The following is a 19,331-nucleotide window of genomic DNA, read 5'->3' as shown; positions in this document are numbered from 1 at the left end:
AAAGGGCATGTGTGACCAAAGGGCTTGTCCATTTTTTCCAGCTCTGTTCCCTCTCTCCACAAACCTTGCCTTGACACAACAGCTCCCACAGTACTCATGCCATACATGGATGGTCACTAGGGATTTACAAGTGACAAGATGTTCTCCAATGGCCCTTGGAGTAGGTCAGAGCTGGGATTTGCTCTGTCAAAGAACAGTCCCTATTTGAAAGTCTGGGTTCCTATGGCTGAGAGAGTACTGGTAGTTCATGGAGGCAGCTAAATTGTGGGCGTGTTTATTGGAATTACAAATAGCTTTATACGGACGGGCTAGCCTGGTCACTGGGAATTTGTATGGGTAATTATGGGCTCATTATTATCTTCCCTGCAGGGAAGACACATGACCCAGTAGTCTGAGGAAAAAATTGGGCGCCAGGAACTCCTGGACTCTAATCCCAGCCTCGACACTCCCTTCTCTGGCCCCAGGCAAGTGACTTAACTTTGTGCCTTGGTTTCTCTGTCTGTGAAATAGGGATAATATCTCTGAGGAGTGTTGTGAGGATTAATTAGATAATGTTCACTTAATGCTTTGAAGATATGAAATGTGAAATCTTATTATGCAGCTTGGAATGCTTTCCAGGCTCTTTTGATTTCTGACCGCACGCTTTCATTAGATCACCTCCTTCCCCGCGGAGGTGGATTCGCTTGGGAGCCACCCCAGCTAATTTGGGAGTTGTTTTTTTCCAATAGCTTGGAGCAGTTCCCAAACACTCTGACTCACACCGGCTTGCTGGAGAAGCTGCCTCTGACACCTGACCCTGGCTGGGGAACGCCTCGCTCGGTGTGTGCTGGCTTTCCAAAGACAAGTCAGGGAGTGGCTGGAGACAGGATGAATCAGGTTTAACTGTCTCTAATGAAGCCGGGGATGGATTTTGCCCTCTGGCCTTCTCCAAAAGCATCTGCACTACTGGGATTCCTGGCTGACCAGGGATGTGAGGAGCAGCTCCCTTAATGCTGTCCTTCCAAAGTTGCAGATGCTTTCTAAGCATTTGATTAGACCCTACTTTTGTCTTGATACTTTGAGGCACGGATCTGTGACATAAGGGATTTTTTTTTCAAAGGAATGAAATTATCTCCTTAGTCATTCTCTTTATATACAATCAGCTTCCTGAGAGAGTGATTCCTTGGGAAAATGCAGTCTTCTGCAGTGCTAAGTCACTGTGCAGGACACAGTAAAGTTAATTTTTCCTGATTGAGAAATAGCCAAAGTAGGCCTTGTTCCTCAAGTCTACTTTTTTGAATAGTTCAGTGATCCTATGAGCCGTGTCAGTCAGCTCCTCCTGGGAACCTGCCCCTTCCAGCATGGTCCACGCTGCACACACACATTCAGCAGCGCTTCAGCTGGAGCAGCTGCGGTGACAAGGACACGAGGGAGTGCGATGGGTGCCGTGGCCAATCCAGCTGCTGGGAGGGTGGCCAGAGCTCTGGACACCTCGGGCCGAAACCAAACAGGGTTGGGAACGCCTTGCCTCACCCAGGAGCATCTCAGGCTCCAGCACAAGCATCTCCTCAGCCTTCCAGAGGAAAGGAGTCCCTGCGTGTAGCCGCCCCCGGCACAGGGGTTTTGCCACCCGCAGGATTTTGCCTGAAGGTGCTGAGGGTTTGATTTGGGCTACTCAGAAGCAGGAGCTCCCTCGAGTGGAGCGAACCCCCCACTGCAGCGCGGGGGCGCGGCCGGGGACCCCCGCCCCGCAGCGCTCGGGCGGCCGCGGCTCCGGCGGCTCGGACAGACAGAACGGTGATGGGAGGAGCAAAGAGCACGGAAATAATTGATGAGAAACTGTCACTTTCAGAGCCAGCTTTTGCTTCCTTTGAAATCGGGACCTTCCTCAGGGCAGACAAACTGCTCAGGAAACTACTCCCCATCACTGAAAAGTGTAGGACAATCAGGGAAACACAGAACTGCTCGATTTTAAAGTAGCCCCAGTTTACTTGCTCTCTCCTACCTTGAGAGGGAAATTCATGTCCAGAGGGAGGGCTTTTCTGTTCACTGTTGTCCCCCCAACATACTGAGAAGTTTTGTGGGGATGTAGGTCTCCAAAGAGTACTCGGACTGTAAAATTTGTTTGCAGGTGCCCTATCTCTAATGCCTGGGGAAAGATCAGTTCTTTGCCATACATCTCAAGTCTTTATGCTACACCAAGTGAGTGAAAGAAATCCAAATACAAGAGTGGAAAACGGAGCTTTCACTCTTCACTCTGTAGCTCATGAGTATGACAGTGTGGTGTTGGGGTGTTGGCAGTAGGAAGAGGGAAATAGTTTCTCCACTTACGGGATGCAGATCATTTAACATGTTATCAGTCACAAGCAACACAGGCTATACCTAGGAGTTATCAAACAACTAGAACAGATTGTGACATGGTGCCATGGTGTGGCACTCTGCTTGAGTGCTTTGTCATGCTCTGCATCAAACAGATGTAAGTTTTGTTCCTGAAAAATGGGGAAAGGGGAGGGAGAATGAACCAAATACCGTCTGGAATCATAGAATCATAGACTACCACGTTGCAAGGGACCTCAAGATTATCTGGAATAAACTTTCTGGCCAGCTGCTGATGAAAAAATTTGTGCTAGGCATCACTGCAGGATGATCAATGAACAGCAAAAGAGGAATCCAGGAGTACTTCCAGACTGTAAAAGCCCACGTTAAGGTGAACATGGACCCTCACCACAGGGGCTGTTATTTGACCCTGGGACTATGGCCAAGGCTCATGAGCTTTTCAGTACCTGTTGTTTGACACTGTTCCAGATCCTGATACCCTATTAGGCACATCCGTGCAGACCCATGCACAGCGTGCTGTAGTCAGCACCCAGGCAGAGGAACAGTATGTCTGTAGAGAGCAAACCTGTTTCTTCAGCTAAGCTTTGATTATATATGCTATCTGCTAAGTCATTGAAATCTCTTGGAATGAATATATGGAAGAATAATTGTAATTGAATCTAAGTAGTGCTCAAATTAATGTAAATATGACACATCAGCCTAATAACTAAAGTTGTCAGGTATGGGTTTTATTCAGAGCTTGAATTAGCTTCCTGCTTGAACTTGTTGATTTGCCTTAGAGCTTGCAAGGCTGAGCTCAAAAGACAAAGTGGCTGTGGGAATGCTGAAAACAACACAGTGAGGCAAAGGGCTCTTCTGCTCTGCTCTGGAGACCTTTTCTCATACTATCTGCAGCACTCCTCACTGGGGACTTTGCTTTATATGCAGCAGCCCCTTTTTTTCTTTTAGAGAGGCATTTCACAAAGTGTATGTGGCAGCTACAGCCCCCAAAGGTCGTCTTTCTCCCAGCCCTCTTCACCATAGGACCCTGGCAGAACTCCCATGTCTCAGCCTATCTGACTCTGGGGCCAGGAGCACGGCTGGAGCAGGCTGGCTCTGCCCAGGGCCACTTGGGCACCTCCCCAATGCTCCCAGCTCCAGCAAACAGTGTTGGTAGAGTTAATTCCCTTGGGAACCACTGTCTCACCAGTTAGGAGCCACTAGGCTGGGCTCATGTAACCACAAATTTCAGTTGGAATGACCCGTGGAAGCAGCCTGGTCAAACTTGCTCTGCTCTGCCTGGCCTCGGAACAGGGTGCCTGAAAAAGCACCCTTTAGGAAACAAAATGATGCATTCCTATGGGTATACCAGTTCAGCATCTGGCTCCAAGTGCTTTAATTTTCAAGGCATGGTTAGGAAAAAGAGGCTTAGGTTCAAGTTTCAAAGTTGAGAAAATACACTAACAGTAGTAAAATGGTTCCTTTGGAGAAAAAAAAAAGCACTAAATCAACTGGACCACACCTTCAACACATGAAAGTCCAATTAAAAAAAGAAAAAGAAAAGCCCTCCACCCCCCCTCCCCAGTAAAATTATTCTCATTTTTTCTGGGACATTTGTACTTGCTTTGTGTGTTTAAGTCAGGCATTTGGCTATGAACATAGATGGTGCATGTATTTGTGCACAGATACACCTCAAACATGCACAAATACACACATGAATGAGGTCCAGCCAAGCCCTTGCTCCTAATATTCCATGCAAAAGTTAATCAGGGATGTGAATAATTGGGAGGGAAGTTATAGCCCCTTCTGTGTAACATGAAGTCGTAAGCGAGTTCATGACTTGGCCATGTCTAGATGGCACACGATTCTGGTGGTTCGTGGTGACATTCACCAAAAGGTGGAAACTATCAATGACCAAGTTGCCAAAAATATCATTTTTCTGTGGGAAATTTGCAATTAGCAGCAGAGCAGGCACAGAGAAACAGATACATCACCTAATTCCCTGGAACTCGTGTGGGTAAGTCTCTCTACAGTGTCTCACCAGCATACTTCAGGATTCCTATTTTAAACATAACTTCTAGCTGGGTGAGCTCTAAGGAGGTTGGACACTGCTAGGGAGGCAGTAGCATATTTGGGACAAAATCCTGCTGTCAGACCAGCCTGGCACAGACAGATGCAGACAGAAACAAAATGGAAAGTTTTGCCTCTCGGCATGATGAAGAGATGTGTGTGCATGCTGTCACTGCAAGGAAAGCCACCTTGGACAAAGTATCTGCACTGTCTTGCTCTTTGGGGGTTGTGTGACTGAAACCCAGCTTCCTCGCAGCTGAGGATGAATCCTGAACAAATGATTAAACAAGACCTGACGATATGGGTCCTTCCCTACATGAAAACATTGCCCATGCGGCTACTCACATTGCTACAGGAGGTGGGATGAGGCTGCCATCCAGCCTAGGAGGGCTGGGGCATGGGGAACAGGGGCAAATTGTCCCAGGGCAGAAAGAGCAGGGTTGGCAGGGACAGACCATGAGGGCAATGAGACTGTCCTGGTGGCTTCAGGCTCATCTGTTTCCTGAGATGACATTATAAGGCTGGTATTTGGCAAGATGTTTGGTAGTATGTCCCCTGTAGCTCATGAAAAGGCTTTGTACGAGGGGACAGCGTAGGCTGCCTTGCAGAGAGGCTGTCTTCCCACAACACCAATTAAGTATAATCTCAGCGACTCAACTGTCTTTTTCTGGGTCTGGAGCTGTTTAGCCCACTCAGAAGCATTTTATGCCCTTGCTGTTGAGCCTGGTGGAGCTGAACATAGTCCTTGTTTTTTCTATCTCACACAGAGCTGAGATCACCAAGCTTACATTTAGCCACTCTTATATTTAGCATTTCCTCCTGCAACATCACCACCCCCTGCTCCTCCAGGATAGTGGCTGCCACCATCTAAACATATTTACAAATGGAAGGGGGAGCACATCTGAGCAAGAAAATAGACTAAGTAACATTCCCTTTTTCTCAATGCAGCTAAACAGAGTCAGCATTACTGTGCACTCCTTTCTTCTTCTGAGGAAAAGGATATAAAATATAAAGGCCCATCTTTACAAAAGTCAGCACCGGCTTTCCTTGGGGGTGTGTCCTTGGAGGTCTGTGCACTCAGGCAGAGCACTGTGGAGGCTGGAAGTAGAGATGTGCTCAGGGTCCCTGCCTTATGTTATTTTCTTGTTTATTTGCATGTTTTTGGTTTTGGTTTTGGTTTTTTTTGGTTTTTGTTTGGTTGGTTTTTAGGTTTTTTTCCTGGTAAACCTTTCTTTATAGTGCTAGCTGTGTGGGGGTGGAGTTGGAAATTGGCCCAGAAGTTTGTTGTTATGATGACTTGATATATATTTGCTGTTCACAGCACCCATGGTACACTACAGGTTTTCTACTCTTCAAGAAGGGGCAGACCCAGCCCAGAGGAATAACTCCAAGCTAAAGGAGAAGTGGACCAAAGAGAGAAATAAATGAAGATTAGCAATTAAAAAGACCCAGACCAACCCTATGTGCTGTTCTCAGCAGGTGGCACATTGATGCATGGGTGACCTGACCTGTAGGCTGTTCCCCCCAACACCAGCTGGTCAGCTGCAGGGGTGGTGTGCATCCCTGGGTGAAACAGGAGCTACCCATCCTCTGACCTCGAAGTCTGCATCCTCCCTGGCTGCAGCCCTTTGCCTGTCCAAGAGTGGGACAGGCAGCATGGCTGCAGAGCAGCAGGCACAGCCCTGTGTCATGCAAGGATGTGGCTTATCTGAGCTTGAGTGACAAGAGGCAGCATTAACTAGAGGTAAGTATTAATGGAGGCATGGGCTGTAGGCATGACAGTACAGCCTATTGCATCAGACCATAAAATAATCCCACTGGTGAGGAGCAGGGCTCTAAATCCTTGCAGTGGGTATTGTCAAAAACTTTCTAGGCTGGAGCCAGCCCCTCCTTGTTAGGGCTTGGGTTTGCTTTTGAGCTGGTGGTCTTTTGTTGTGGAGAAACATATATCTTCTGAAGACGAAGTGCAAAAATACAATCACACTTCTATTATGCCCATAACCCGCCTGTGTGATTTTATGCTTTCTTTATGCTGGTTGATAGATTGCTCTAATGATTGTGTTGACATGTATTTAATGGTATTCATTTGCAATTTCATTTAATAAAAGTCTTTTCTCACTTTGAACTGCAGCATTTTCTCAAATGTGGCCTATGGTGGTTTGCATTTGCTTTATTACTAATTAAAAGTAAACGCCTTTCTTGAGAACATTTCATTGCCATGCAGATGAAGCCAGCACCTTCAAATGGATTTTTTCCACATTTTATTTCTTTAAATGTGTTACCTCCTAAAGCCTGATGAAGTAAGAATTTGAATAACTATTTTCAAAAGGTAGAATTCACTGATAAAGTTCAGATTCTTATCATCTCAATTTAACTACTTTGGCTTATTTAAATAGGGGGGAAAAAAGCAACTTGCAATTCAACAAGAACGGCTTCTCCAGAGGTTTTCACTTATGTTAGCTTTGGACTGGGTTCAAACGCTGTGAGGATGCCTTTATCCTGTCAGCACTTCCACGCTCTGAGTTCTCATATTGACTTTTCAGCCCATACGAGCCTGCTGAAGCAGTCCTTGTTGCTGCAGTTGTGTCCAAATACACAGAGTCAGTTCTACAGAGTAAGTTCACCTGGGGATGCTCGGGATTACCTGCAAGCCTCAGCTGTCTGCCCTGTGCTTGGATTTTGATGCCAGATACTTAAGGAAAAATTCTGATGCCATGCTGTTTCAGAAAAAAGTCACCTCATTTGAATGCTTAGTCTTCAAAGGTCTCTGAAATTCTCTTTTCTAGATGAAAATTCCATGCCTTTATGTCTGCATGTGGGGTTCAACTACTTCTCTTTTCTTGCTCTTATCTTCCAGATGGAGGCTGTTCTTGTTGCCATCTTCCCTTCCCTTCCCTTCCCTTCCCTTCCCTTCCCTTCCCTTCCCTTCCCTTCCCTTCCCTTCCCTTCCCTTCCCTTCCCTTCCCTTCCCTTCCCTTCCCTTCCCTTCCCTTCCCTTCCCTTCCCTTCCCTTCCCTTCCCTTCCCTTCCCTTCCCTTCCCTTCCCTTCCCTTCCCTTCCCTTCCCTTCCCTTCCCTTCCCTTCCCTTCCCTTCCCTTCCCTTCCCTTCCCTTCCCTTCCCTTCCCTTCCCTTCCCTTCCCTTCCCTTCCCTTCCCTTCCCTTCCCTTCCCTTCCCTTCCCTTCCCTTCCCTTCCCTTCCCTTCCCTTCCCTTCCCTTCCCTTCCCTTCCCTTCCCTTCCCTTCCCTTCCCTTCCCTTCCCTTCCCTTCCCTTCCCTCTTTCTCTATATTGCCTCTTTTTATGGACTGCTACTCTCATCCTGATCTACCAAACTGACAACCTGTTCACATTCATGGGTCCCTGTAAAACCTTATTTCCCTACAGTGTCCACAGAAGGAGATGCTAAAAATTCATGCATCTAAATTAAAGCTTTAGGTGCTTCCTTCATTTGGATTTTCCATATGCCTGTGTGCTCCAGTTTCATCTTTGAACTATTTAGTCTCTTGAGCTATGTCCTACTTTTTGTGCTTTGGGAGAAGTTGAAAGGAATAACTTTTTATACCTTGGGAAAAGTGGAAAGGAATAAGTGATTAATAACTAACTTTTTAAAGCCATAACTGAACAGTATAGGTCCAATGATAAAAACCCTCTCTCATTTAACTCAGAAGTTCCTGACCAGGAAAGGTGAGGGATACAAGTGAAAGGATGTCTGGAGCTGAGATATAACAGTGACTCACCAGGACTTCCACTGCCAATAGCCAGCAAGCACCTCAGTGGGAGAGGGGAATGTTCTGAAACGGGGCCTTGCTGCTGGTGATGTCCAGTGGTTCTGTGTCTGAGGAGACACTCACAAACCCCCAGGATCCCTCTGTCCTTTCTGTACATTCTCCACTTATGAGCAATGGAGCCTGAAGGCTGATGGAGCCTGGGCATGGCTCCCCAGTTTGACACCAGTTTGCTCCAGGGCAAATGGGAGCAAGCAGCAGAACTGGGCTCCCCTCGGCTCATGTACACATCACTATGCAATCAATGACAAGCTCTTCTCATTTTATGTGCAAGCCATGGGAGCAAAATGCAGGGGGGAAAAAAAGGAAAGAAAATTTAAAAAGGAAAATAGAGAACTTCCAGCTTGTCTCAAGGAGGTGCCTTATCCTGACAAAAGCAGGTAGAGCCAGGCTGCTCTCCTAGGCTGGCATGAAGTACCTGTGCACAGCAGAGCCCAGCTGCAAACGCCAGCAAGAGAGGGTTTGCAGGAAGTTGTGGAGACAGCAGTGAGAAACTACACACACTGTGCCCAAAGCTAGCAGCAGTGATGCCATGATGATGTTTTGCCTTTTCTTTTATACCCCTTTTATACCTTGTAACTTCTGTATTCCTAGTGTTTTTTAGCCTACATTCTTGGACTTGTTTGTCAAGCTAGGAAACTAAACATTTTAGAAGCTTCGTAGCTAGGGATCAGTGTGCCCCAGACCCCAAGGTCCTCTCCAGAACACATTCTGTAAACTAAGATAGAACCATCCAGGGGAAGGTTCCTTGGGGAGGGGGGCTCACTCGAGCCTCTCATTGGGGAATCTTTGATAGATGTGCTAATTAGTAAGACCTATAATGTGATACCAGATCTTTTGTGTGGGGGGATTGCGGTGTGCATTAAGGCGCATTCAATCTGGACGTGGTGCACCTAAGGATCCTTAAAATAAATACAGAGGTAAGATCCCTTTTTGCCTTCTAACCGTGTTTGATTTTTGATTTTAAGACCAGGAAAAGGCACCACCAGCAGTGTTCCTGTCTGGCCCAGTTATAATAACTTTAGTAAAGGAAAGTTCAAAGGTGAAATCTCAACACCTAAAATTCATCTATCTGTAGCCATGTTTAAAGATGTCTGATTGATTAGCTGATACCTGGCTTTCTGAGCAACCACAACCCCCCAAGATTTAGCACTCTGTAACATGGAAAATCCCTGGTCTTAATTGAAAAATGGGACTGAAATCCTGGGAACAGTTAGCATGGTGGCTTGTAGCTTATTTTTCCTTCCTGAGCACAAGGGTTCCCTGTGAACAGGCATGCAGTGGTCACAGGCAGGGGAAACAGACAGTGTCTGCTCATCTGCCCACCAAGGACTGCTTTTCCAGGCATTTTTAGCTGCTGTCCACATAGCCTTTGTTGTCTCATTCCCAGGCAGCTTGGAGAGGGTGAGGTAAAGCAGCAAGATGGTTCTGCGTGGGAGAGGGGCAACCTCTCTGCTGCCTGGGTGTTTACAAACAGAAAGGCTGGTTTAGAAATCCAAAATAGCTATGGAAACTTTTATTTCAGCTTACACTTAAAAAATACCCAGCTCTCTGAAGCTCAGCCTTTATTCCCAGTGAAGTTTCTTGCACAATCATTAAAAATGTGGGCTGTTTGTACTCTTGAGCAACAAACCTGCTGTAATTACTTGTGCAAACTGAGTATATGTGAAGCTTGCTTCACTTGGGGGGGATCTGTAGCTCCACCCCAGCAGGGAGGACATGAGCTGCCAGCTGCAACCACTGAATGCTGGACAAGAGTCAGCAACATTGAATATTTTTTAATTGGCGAGCTCAACGTATTTCAACCAGCTTCAGGAGCATTGCAGAAAAACCTTGTGGAACAGATCCCAACCTGCTGTTGTGTTTCTGCAGCCTACATCAACATCTGATCCATCACTCAGGTTTTATGCTCAGAAAAATGGGGAACTAACTTGCTGCGTAGCACCAACCACTAATTTTAATGACAGCTAACTTAACATGGCATTAACAAAACTAATTATTTTATTTTCCAAAATCTACTGAGTTGGAATACGTTTTGAGGGAAATCTTCTATGGATATCTTACAGAGACTCACACTCAGCATTCTGGGAAACTTCTGCCCAGTTTCTAAGGATAATGCCATATGTACTGTTTCTCCCATTTCTCCCTGGATCCACAACAAACATGAATAAGATGCTTTCTTTGGAAACTGTCTGCAAAACGTCATCCTATCAGTCTGACCTGTGCTCTCTTTCTCTGGCCACGACCCACTAACTCACCCCCATTGCCCTGCCCTGAGTGATACACAAACATCTTTTTGTCTTTCCTTTTGGCAGTGATCTCTGTGCTCCATTTGCATACTCTCTTCCTTAGACTTTTTTATTCCTCACCTCTTGCACAGGTCTCCATCCCTTCAGAGCTCATTCTTTAGCATTCACAGACCACAGGCTGGAAGCAGAGATGGCTGTCCAATGCTCACCTTGTGGGTGGTTTCCCCTGGATATCCAGGACACCAGGGATTTTTAACAAGGTTTTCCAGAAGTAGACCCAGGACTTGAAGTTTCAGGATTACATCACCTTCTGTGTATTTTTCATTATCACAAATTTTTCCTTGTCTATTATTCTGTAATTATCCCTAACCTACTGAATTCCAAACATTCAAGCTTGAGAAAATACCTGTTAGGATTCAGTATGAAAGGATCATGGTAGCTTTATAACTACCCTGAATATTTATAGAATCTGGAATCTCAAGTGCCTCAGTGCTCAGGGCTTTGGCTTTTATTCTATTAATTAGTGGAGATTAACTGAGCTGAGTGAGGTGACTTGGATTTCCTCCTCCTTGTGTAACAAGGACTGTTGGATCCCAACAGGTCTTCTTTCTGTGAGTAGATGTGACTGGTCATCACACACAGAGGCTATTATTTTATAGATCTATATTGATTTTTTGTTGTTGTTGTTTTTTAACTTCACCTGGCAAGAAGTCTGGGAGATGATACTCTTTGCTGCAGCCAGCCATGACTTCTAGAGGTGTATCTGCATTTCCACAAAGGTGGTAAATAGTTTTTCTGTGGAGGTGACTGTCTTCTCTTCACACATTAGCTTATTTAAATATATTCCTTAGCACCTGTGTAGACAGCTCACCTTGGCAGAGCTCAGAGTAAGGTCCCAGAGCTAAGACTTTCTCATGCTGGCAAATCTGCAACCTCCTCCTTGGGTACAGGGACACATTCTCTGAGTTGTGGTTGCTGCAGAGGGTTACACTGTCCCTCTGTTCTGTTGTCACTAGGACTCAAAATGGGTAAAACAAAACCCAAGGATTTTTAGCTGTATTTACAAACCTTGAAAAACCTGGAGTTACAGAGCAACTTTTGTTGTGGCATTACTGTAAGGGCCCATAAGATCATGTTTCTTAGCAAGAATTTATTTTATTTCCTTTCAGACCCTGGCACCTGACCTAGCCAATGCATTTTAAGATGCACTGAGCAGGACAGACATTCCCATCTCAATTCCCACCAAGATTCCTGGGACTGGACAGGGCTTTGCTGGCAGGTAACAGAGACATCTTGACACCCAGAGACTATTTCTGTGCCTTCACTTTTCATTGCTGCTGCCTGGTACAACATCCTACTTTGAAAGAAAAATTCAGCCTGGTACCCCTTTGTCCTGATTTCTGCTCCCTGGGTTTCATTGTAGGAGGTCTGGAGGTGTCACAGCTTCAGAGGTGGCCACACAGCACTGAAAACCCATTGCAAAGACCAAGAAACATCTAGGTGTACATCCATGTTAAACAAGACATCTAAAATCTGTTTCAGAAAACAACTGCAGACTGTATAGTGCAATGCACATTATTTTCTTTTAAAGTTAGGTTAATAAAGAGTGAGAAAAGGAAAACAAAAAGCAAGCAAGCAAACAAACAAACAAAAAGTCAAAAAGCCTGGCTACACAGCAGCTTTTATGAAGTGGTTAGCTCAGTCCAGCCCTAAGTCATTGCTATTTCTTTTCTGTATGATCTTAAAACTGGAATTCTTCACAAGCTTTCCGTAATATGCTGCTAATGACTCCTGTAAAGTTCTTTGTCAAATGAATTAAAAAAGGATGCTGGTGCCTCATTGTTCCCATTTTCATGATTTTACAGGCACAGCCTCAGTCAGCAGTGAGGTCTTCTCTGGCTTTTATCATCCAAGATTACCCTGGTGCTGATGACTTAACAAGATCTGACAAGATCGCAGCACAGGGCAGTATACCTGCAGGTAAAACAAAGGTCGCTTTGGAGTAATTTTCTCACAGTCTGGAGCACATAAATATTCAACTCTTAGATGTCTTTCAGTGGCAAGGGGAGCCTGGTAGCCCAATAAATACAGTTGTGCTTGTTGGAGGTGCACCTGGATCTCCTCCATGGGCTGATGGTGGTCTGTAGAACATCACCAGCACAAGCTCTGTGTGCAAATGAGTTAGTGGCTGAGATAATTTAGCAACCAGCTGTCAGATGCAGGAGAAGCAAGCACAAAAGCAAGTCCTTCTTGTAACCCAAAAGGCAGTCAAAAGTTACCCCAGCCTATTTTAAACTGCAGGGTCCACTGTGACCCACTGTGAGGGGCAAGTTTCCCGTACTGCTGGGAAGAGTGTTGCCTGACTTGTCCCCGCCGGAGCTATCCAGGACTAATACACTGTGGTTGGATCATGCATATTCTGAGGAGGACTTGGTCCCCATTATGGAGTTCTGTATATGTACAGTCGGATTTTACACTGCTTATTCCCATTTACATTCCCTCAAAGAGTCCACAGCTCCATGTGCTCATCCTTGCGAGTGTCCTCTATAGCTAATGTCCAGTTTATTTCAGTCCCTTGGTAAGGCTCTGACATAGGTCAGATCTTCTTATGGTCATCTTTAGGTCAGATGTCTCTGCTTATATTGCAGGGGGATCGGACCAGATGACCTTCAAAGGTCCCTTCCAACCCAAACCATCCTATAATTGTATGATAGGATGAATTCTCATATAATTTTATCTCCCAGCTATTGTATCTGTGTTTGCACAATGAAAAATGCATTTAAATAACCATGGAAAAATGCAAAAATCACCCAGTTACACTCAGCCTAGGTGATGTAAGCCTCTTTTCCTTCCCTTGTTGGGAGCACTAGGAAGGCAGAGGTGTAGCACTCGTGTTACCAAGTTCTTTACAGACCACCCGATTACTACCCTTTCTACCCCCAGCATGCCTTGCCTCTCTTTTAAAGAACAAACCCTTTTGGGTCCATTTTGAGCTGGTTTGGGCCAGTGTGACATGGCCAAGCAAACAACACGTATTCTAGGAAACATAACATGTTTTCTTTCAGGAGTTTTTTCTGTGTCTTCCCATAAATCTTGGCTATGATTTTCTGAGCTCTTCCTTTCCACTGGAGACTTTGTCATGCACAGAGGCAGACTGTGATTTTTCAAGACCTATTTTCTTGAGACAAAATCTGAATGCAGATAAGCCACGTTCTCTAGTGCCCAGTCACAGGATGAACAACAGCATGATGACAACTGGGACCCATCTGAGACCCTGGGTGCATGTTTGGGCAGGGCTTCAGAAAGAAATGTTTGCATCATAGGCAGGGAACAGCCTTCAGCAGAAACTCTGGACCCAGTGGTGCTGGAGGGGGAAGCACAGCCTTCCTGAAATGTGAGTCAGCCACCAGGAGCATGACAACCAATCTAGCAGTGACCATAAGCATAGCAAGGATTACTTTACCCCTTTACTGGGCTCTGCAGAGCCATCAAGCCTGTTGGAGTGAGGCTGTGGGTGTGCTCTTGTGCAGCCAAGCTGCCTGCACCAATTCTGTGGTGGAGTCCTGGAAAAGAGACAAAAAAAAGCTGAACTGCATGTTGAGATGGTTGCTGCAGAATGCTTTACCTACGTCATCTTCCCTACCGCTTTCTGTAATGCAGAGAAATGATGCTTCCTCCTGTGACTGATTATATTGCTTTTTATTAGAACATCTCAGGCACTGGCTGCTTGGAGCACCCCATCCCAGGGCTTTAGGAGGTGTGCAAGCACTGTGAAGGTGGTCCCTGCCCCAAGCAGCCCATGCTATAAAACAGAATAATGGGTAGATAAAACAGCGAGATTGGGAGGCAGCAAGAGAAACCAGTGGGACAGGTTTGGGAGGCACGTCAGCCAGTAAAGGCAGCTCACCAGTGCAATTTTAGGGGAATTGTGCTGGTAGAGGCGTGATTTGAGAGAGGTTAGCTTTGGGCTGTTTCTAATGGGGGTTCCTCACTATCCAGGAGACAACAAGAATTTTCTGGCAGAAAATGTGCTTGGGCTTTGCTGTGTGGTGGGGGAGTTGGCAGCACTGACATCTGAGAGATGAGATGCTCTGAAGACCTTGGAAGCCAAGAAACGTAGATACCAGCAAATTCCCATGCAGTGCCCTGACTGATAGGTATTTTTCCACTCTGAGGATCCAGAGTGCCTGACTGTAGCAATCTGCAGAGCCATAATATTGACTGCAGTTTCCCCCTCCTCCTCTCCTTTAATTTTCCTTCCTTCCTTTGTGCAAATAAAGAAAATGCACTGGGAATTCTTTTGAAGACAGCATGGTTGGGGTTTGCACTGGAATTTCATAAGGAAGCTTATGAGACATTATAAGATGTCTTTAGAAAAAGGCTCTTTGAACCTTTTATCTTAATGTATTTACCTCTAGAATACACAGACTTTGCATTCAAGAAAAGCACTTTACAGGGAGAAAATTAAATACATAATGACTTGCAGGAGACCAGCAGACTCCAAGATCACTGTGTGTTAGCACTAGGGAAATTAAACCACTGACATACTCTTGACCTTGATTTTGGCATTTCTGTTCCATGACATAAAACAATTGAGTTAGTAGGAATATTTTATTATTGTCCCCTATAAATAAACTAGGAGCAGGATGCTGTAGATCAGTATCACTCATAATGGTGTAGTTGGTAGAAAATTCTGTTTCAGTATTTCACTTCAATTGTAAGAGCTCATATTGCCTTAGGTGAGTGTGATAAAAAAATCCCATAATAACAGGTTATTGTGCAATGGACTGTAAAACCATCAGACAAAGGTGTAAGCTTTTTTTTTTAAGTGAAAACCAACTGAATAAAGTGCCTGAAGTAATTTCTGTTATTTTTCTGACGTTCCTCTGGTTACTTTCTAGTACATGCTGAAGACATGCTGTAACTTCTATTAGCAAAGTACTGTTGACTTACATGAAATGAAGAAAATTGTTATGTACAATTGGATGAATCACCTTAGTTAGGAAGGCAGGAAACTTCAAATACAATGTATTCTTCTAACAACATACATTGAAAGGAAATATTGAACACCAAGCTGTGTGTTTCGTAGAGAGGTTGGCTACTGAGATGGCTGGTGGTGTTTTCCTTAGGTAATGTGACAGCACTATCATGGTCTTGGTTAAACATTTATTGAACTAATGAAGGTGTGTCTAGAAAAGGGGTGATTGCATTAGGTTGGTCTAGGGCACCTGTATCCAAGGTGGATCCAAGGCCACTGAAGTACAGCACACTTGGCAAAACCTGTTTCACCAAAGCCCAATCAAACTGCAGAGCAGATGTTGGCATTAGGCATTTTTGAGATCTTCTCTGCAGCTCTCAGATGAGGATGTTTCATACTTTTTACAACAGCGTTTAGGAGAGCAAATGGACAAGTGTGTACTCTGACAGCCAGATAATTGTATACAAAAGATTGTCTAAAATCTGTGGCTTCAGGGGCCTTCTTGATAGATGCAGGGTTACACATAAAATTAAATTACTTAAAAAGCATACTGCTGTGGAATTGTATAGCCCACCTTTTGATCACCTATGGATATTTCACCTGTACTTACCAGCAGTGGCACTAGTGCTATAGGATTTCTTTTGTCTTTTCATTATCATGCTATCCCTTTAGCCTAGAGCAAGATATGATGACTGAAGTTATGGGAAATAGTTGCCAAGGCAGGTCATGGATCAGGTCATCTCCTGTACTTTGTCTTTGTAAGGGAAAATGTGTCCAGAACTGCTAGGAAATAAAGGGAGTTCAACAAGGTTATCCCTCCAGGATACCTACCCAAAAAAAAAACCTTGTAGTCATGCAATATTGCCTGAAGTAAATGTAGAAATACAACGGAAAAGAAATCTACTGGTTTGCAGTTGCACAGAATAGTACAATAATAATACGAATTTGCCATGGAATTAATTATGGGTTAAAGTTCTGTGCTAATTTGTGCCTCATAAAATAATGAAAAGAGCACTGAGGCAACAGATCCATCTCTTCTGAGTCACTACTTCAGCTATTAGATGTCTTAATATTGTGAATCAGAAATTACATTGGGATTTAGGTCTTTAGCAAAACTGGTGTTCCAGTGTCTCTAGCTGCTATCCTGCCAGACTCACTCTTTTCTGTTGGAACACGTTTTGTGAGGTCTTGCTTTAACATCTGTGCAACCAGTTCCTATGCAAAATCTTGACTTATAAATAAAACATGTAATATATACATGTGTGTGTGCATGTGTAGACCCACATGTATCCATGTAGATTTTGCTGCTTTGTGAATTCCTAAATGTTTTTAGAGACAGACTACTTTGCTTTGGTGGCAAATGCTGCAGGCAGGCAACTCTATGATGAAAGAGAGGAGTGATTCCTATAGCTCTGTGTCGCAATGTGTGCAGGCACAGTTCCTGCCTGCTGAAGGGGTTGATTGCACAGAGGCTCCCCAAGTGGAAGCAAGGAGTCAGATGGTGTACCAACCGTGTCCTATCAACTGATCCCTGCCATAATCTAATCTTTTTCCTCCCTGCTGTTTATGATGCGTTTTATTTTGCTGTTAATGTTTCTCACCTGATGTTCAGGTTCACTTCTGCAGTAGCATCACAGCACCCAACCTCTGATCCTTGCCACATGTCCGTCAGCAGCTAAACCAGCTGTGCCAGATGGCTTAGAGCTAATGGAGAGATTGGTTCCTTTATGATTAGCCCCCATGGTGGATAATGGAGTCGATAGCTCTCAGTGTCAGCTGAGATGCAAAATTCTGCATTTAGCCTATCTCCCACTGGGTGCTTAGTTCTCTGCTCTGAATTGATTTTGTGTGATACATTCTTTCTTATCTGAATTTTTATAAATTATTTTCCAGTGCCAGATTTGCTTTGCTTTCAGTGGATATGCTTGCACTTTCCAGTGGCAAAATCCTCTTTGGGCAGACAGTGACTGTGAAAATCCCCGGTCTCTCCATCGAAAGAGACCGTGAGAGCAAACTTGCCTGTACAGCAAAGCGCTCCCATAAATAGCAGGCTCATTTGGTAAAGGGTGGTTTTGTTAGGCAGGGAAGGGAGAGACATTTCATGGCAATTTTGTATCACTAGATATTTAGGTTCAGAAATATCGTTATCCGCTTTGGGAATGCAAAACTTCCTGTTTTGACTTGCACTCTAAATATATATAATTTTTAAATTACAGGTTTACGTCAAGAGAACAATTTAGTCAAGTATTACTTTCTTTGGAGAATACATCCTTGTTGTTACTCATAAATTAGGGCATGCATTCAGGCATAAAGTATGTACGGATATATTAATCAAAACCCATGATCCACATTATGGGTTTTCTGCTGGAAATAGCTCTTTTGGACATGGGGCAATTGCTACAAAGCCGGCAAAATGAATGACAACGGGGATCTGATTGGAGGTGAGGGGACTTGTCAGGAAGGACAAGAGGACATGTTAGAGATTTTGGAGGACCCAGTTCATGCCTTGATGTAGCCTGTCTGCACTGCAGAGCTGAGGTGGCCCATGATCAGGGTGTGCTTTGCCTTCCATCTTCCTCTGCTTAGACAAACTGGTAATTCACAGAGTGCAGCAAAGTCAACCAAGGTTCAGCCTTGTTTAGCCACCCCAGTACCTGAAAACTAGAAATTTATCCTTCAGTACTGGGCTATCTCTGCGCTGAGTCTTGCTTTAAGCCCTGGGTTGCAAAGAACTGAGTAGAAAGATGCCCCACATTGTGGATGTCCTTGTTAAGGAAACTTCCCTGTCTGGAGACAACCAGCTGGAGCTGTAATTTTGTTATTTAGTTATTGCACCAAGATTACATTATTATTTTAAGGATCGAGACATCTTGAGGCTCTGCTATGGGAAATCTGGGGTGGAGCCAGTAGGGAAACCTGGTTTCACTGTGTGAGTGTTGTGTGTGTCGCTGTGAAGGGGCTTCAATCACACCTTAGGTGGTGTGAGTGTGACTGCCAGAGTGGCTCCTGGATGGTTGGAGAGGGAGGTTTCCTTGGCATTCCAACTAGATGTGTTGCAAATAATACCGTAAGAGGTTTACTCACCAGGGACAGTGCCTTGGGCATGTCTCCAAGCCTGCATTTCTTTCAAAGGATAGAAGTTTGCTACCTGATCTCTAGACAAGGACAGGGCAGTTCAGGGAAGAAAGGCTGCTGGAATTTTGTTCAAGGAGCAGCCTGCTGCAGTAAGAGTGGCAAATGTACAAGTGGACTAGGCTGTACTCCAGTTCACACCTATGAGAGTCACAGGAAGGATGCAGGTGGCCCAGACAGTTCGGATGGTGGTTTTTTTCAGAAGCTCAGCAGTCAGGAAGAGATCCAAAACTTTGTTACAGGATCCTCCTTAGTCAAAACTTCAGACATATTTGTTTCATGGTGAGTTTACCCCAACAGCTCTAATGTATAATCATGAGAAGATTGTTCTTCTAAAAACAATTTTTCACATGTGTTTTCTGGTGGCTGCTGCAATTCCTGAGGTTTATAGTGATCCATGAGCAACTTTGTCATAAAATGCAAGCACAGTGTTTGATTGTATTAAAAGAATGATCGTATGTAAAATAGCATAATTACATACTCTTCTGAATACTGAATAGGGCTTATCTGTATGCAATTCAAAATATCATGCTTGAAAAAATGTGTGCTTTTCTCTCATGCGAATTGCCATAATAAAAGCTGAACCTGTCCCAAGGAACATTTGTGGGCATCAGTATCACACCCAGAAGCAAAAAGCCACTGCTAAGACCTTGAATACAACCTTTGCCTTCCTCTGGAGCTGGGAATCAGAGCCAGGTTATGCCCCTTTGGAAGGCTAATTCTGCTAAGCTTTGAACTGCTTGGTGCACCTCCTCCCATGGAAGACATCCTGTAACTTACACAAATGACCTGCTTGTGTAGTTCTGCTGTAGCAGCCTTGTG

This window comes from Coloeus monedula, assembly GCF_965178545.1.
Source record: "Coloeus monedula genome assembly, chromosome: 1".
NCBI lineage: Eukaryota > Metazoa > Chordata > Aves > Passeriformes > Corvidae > Coloeus > Coloeus monedula.
This window is presented reverse-complemented; position numbering follows the sequence as displayed.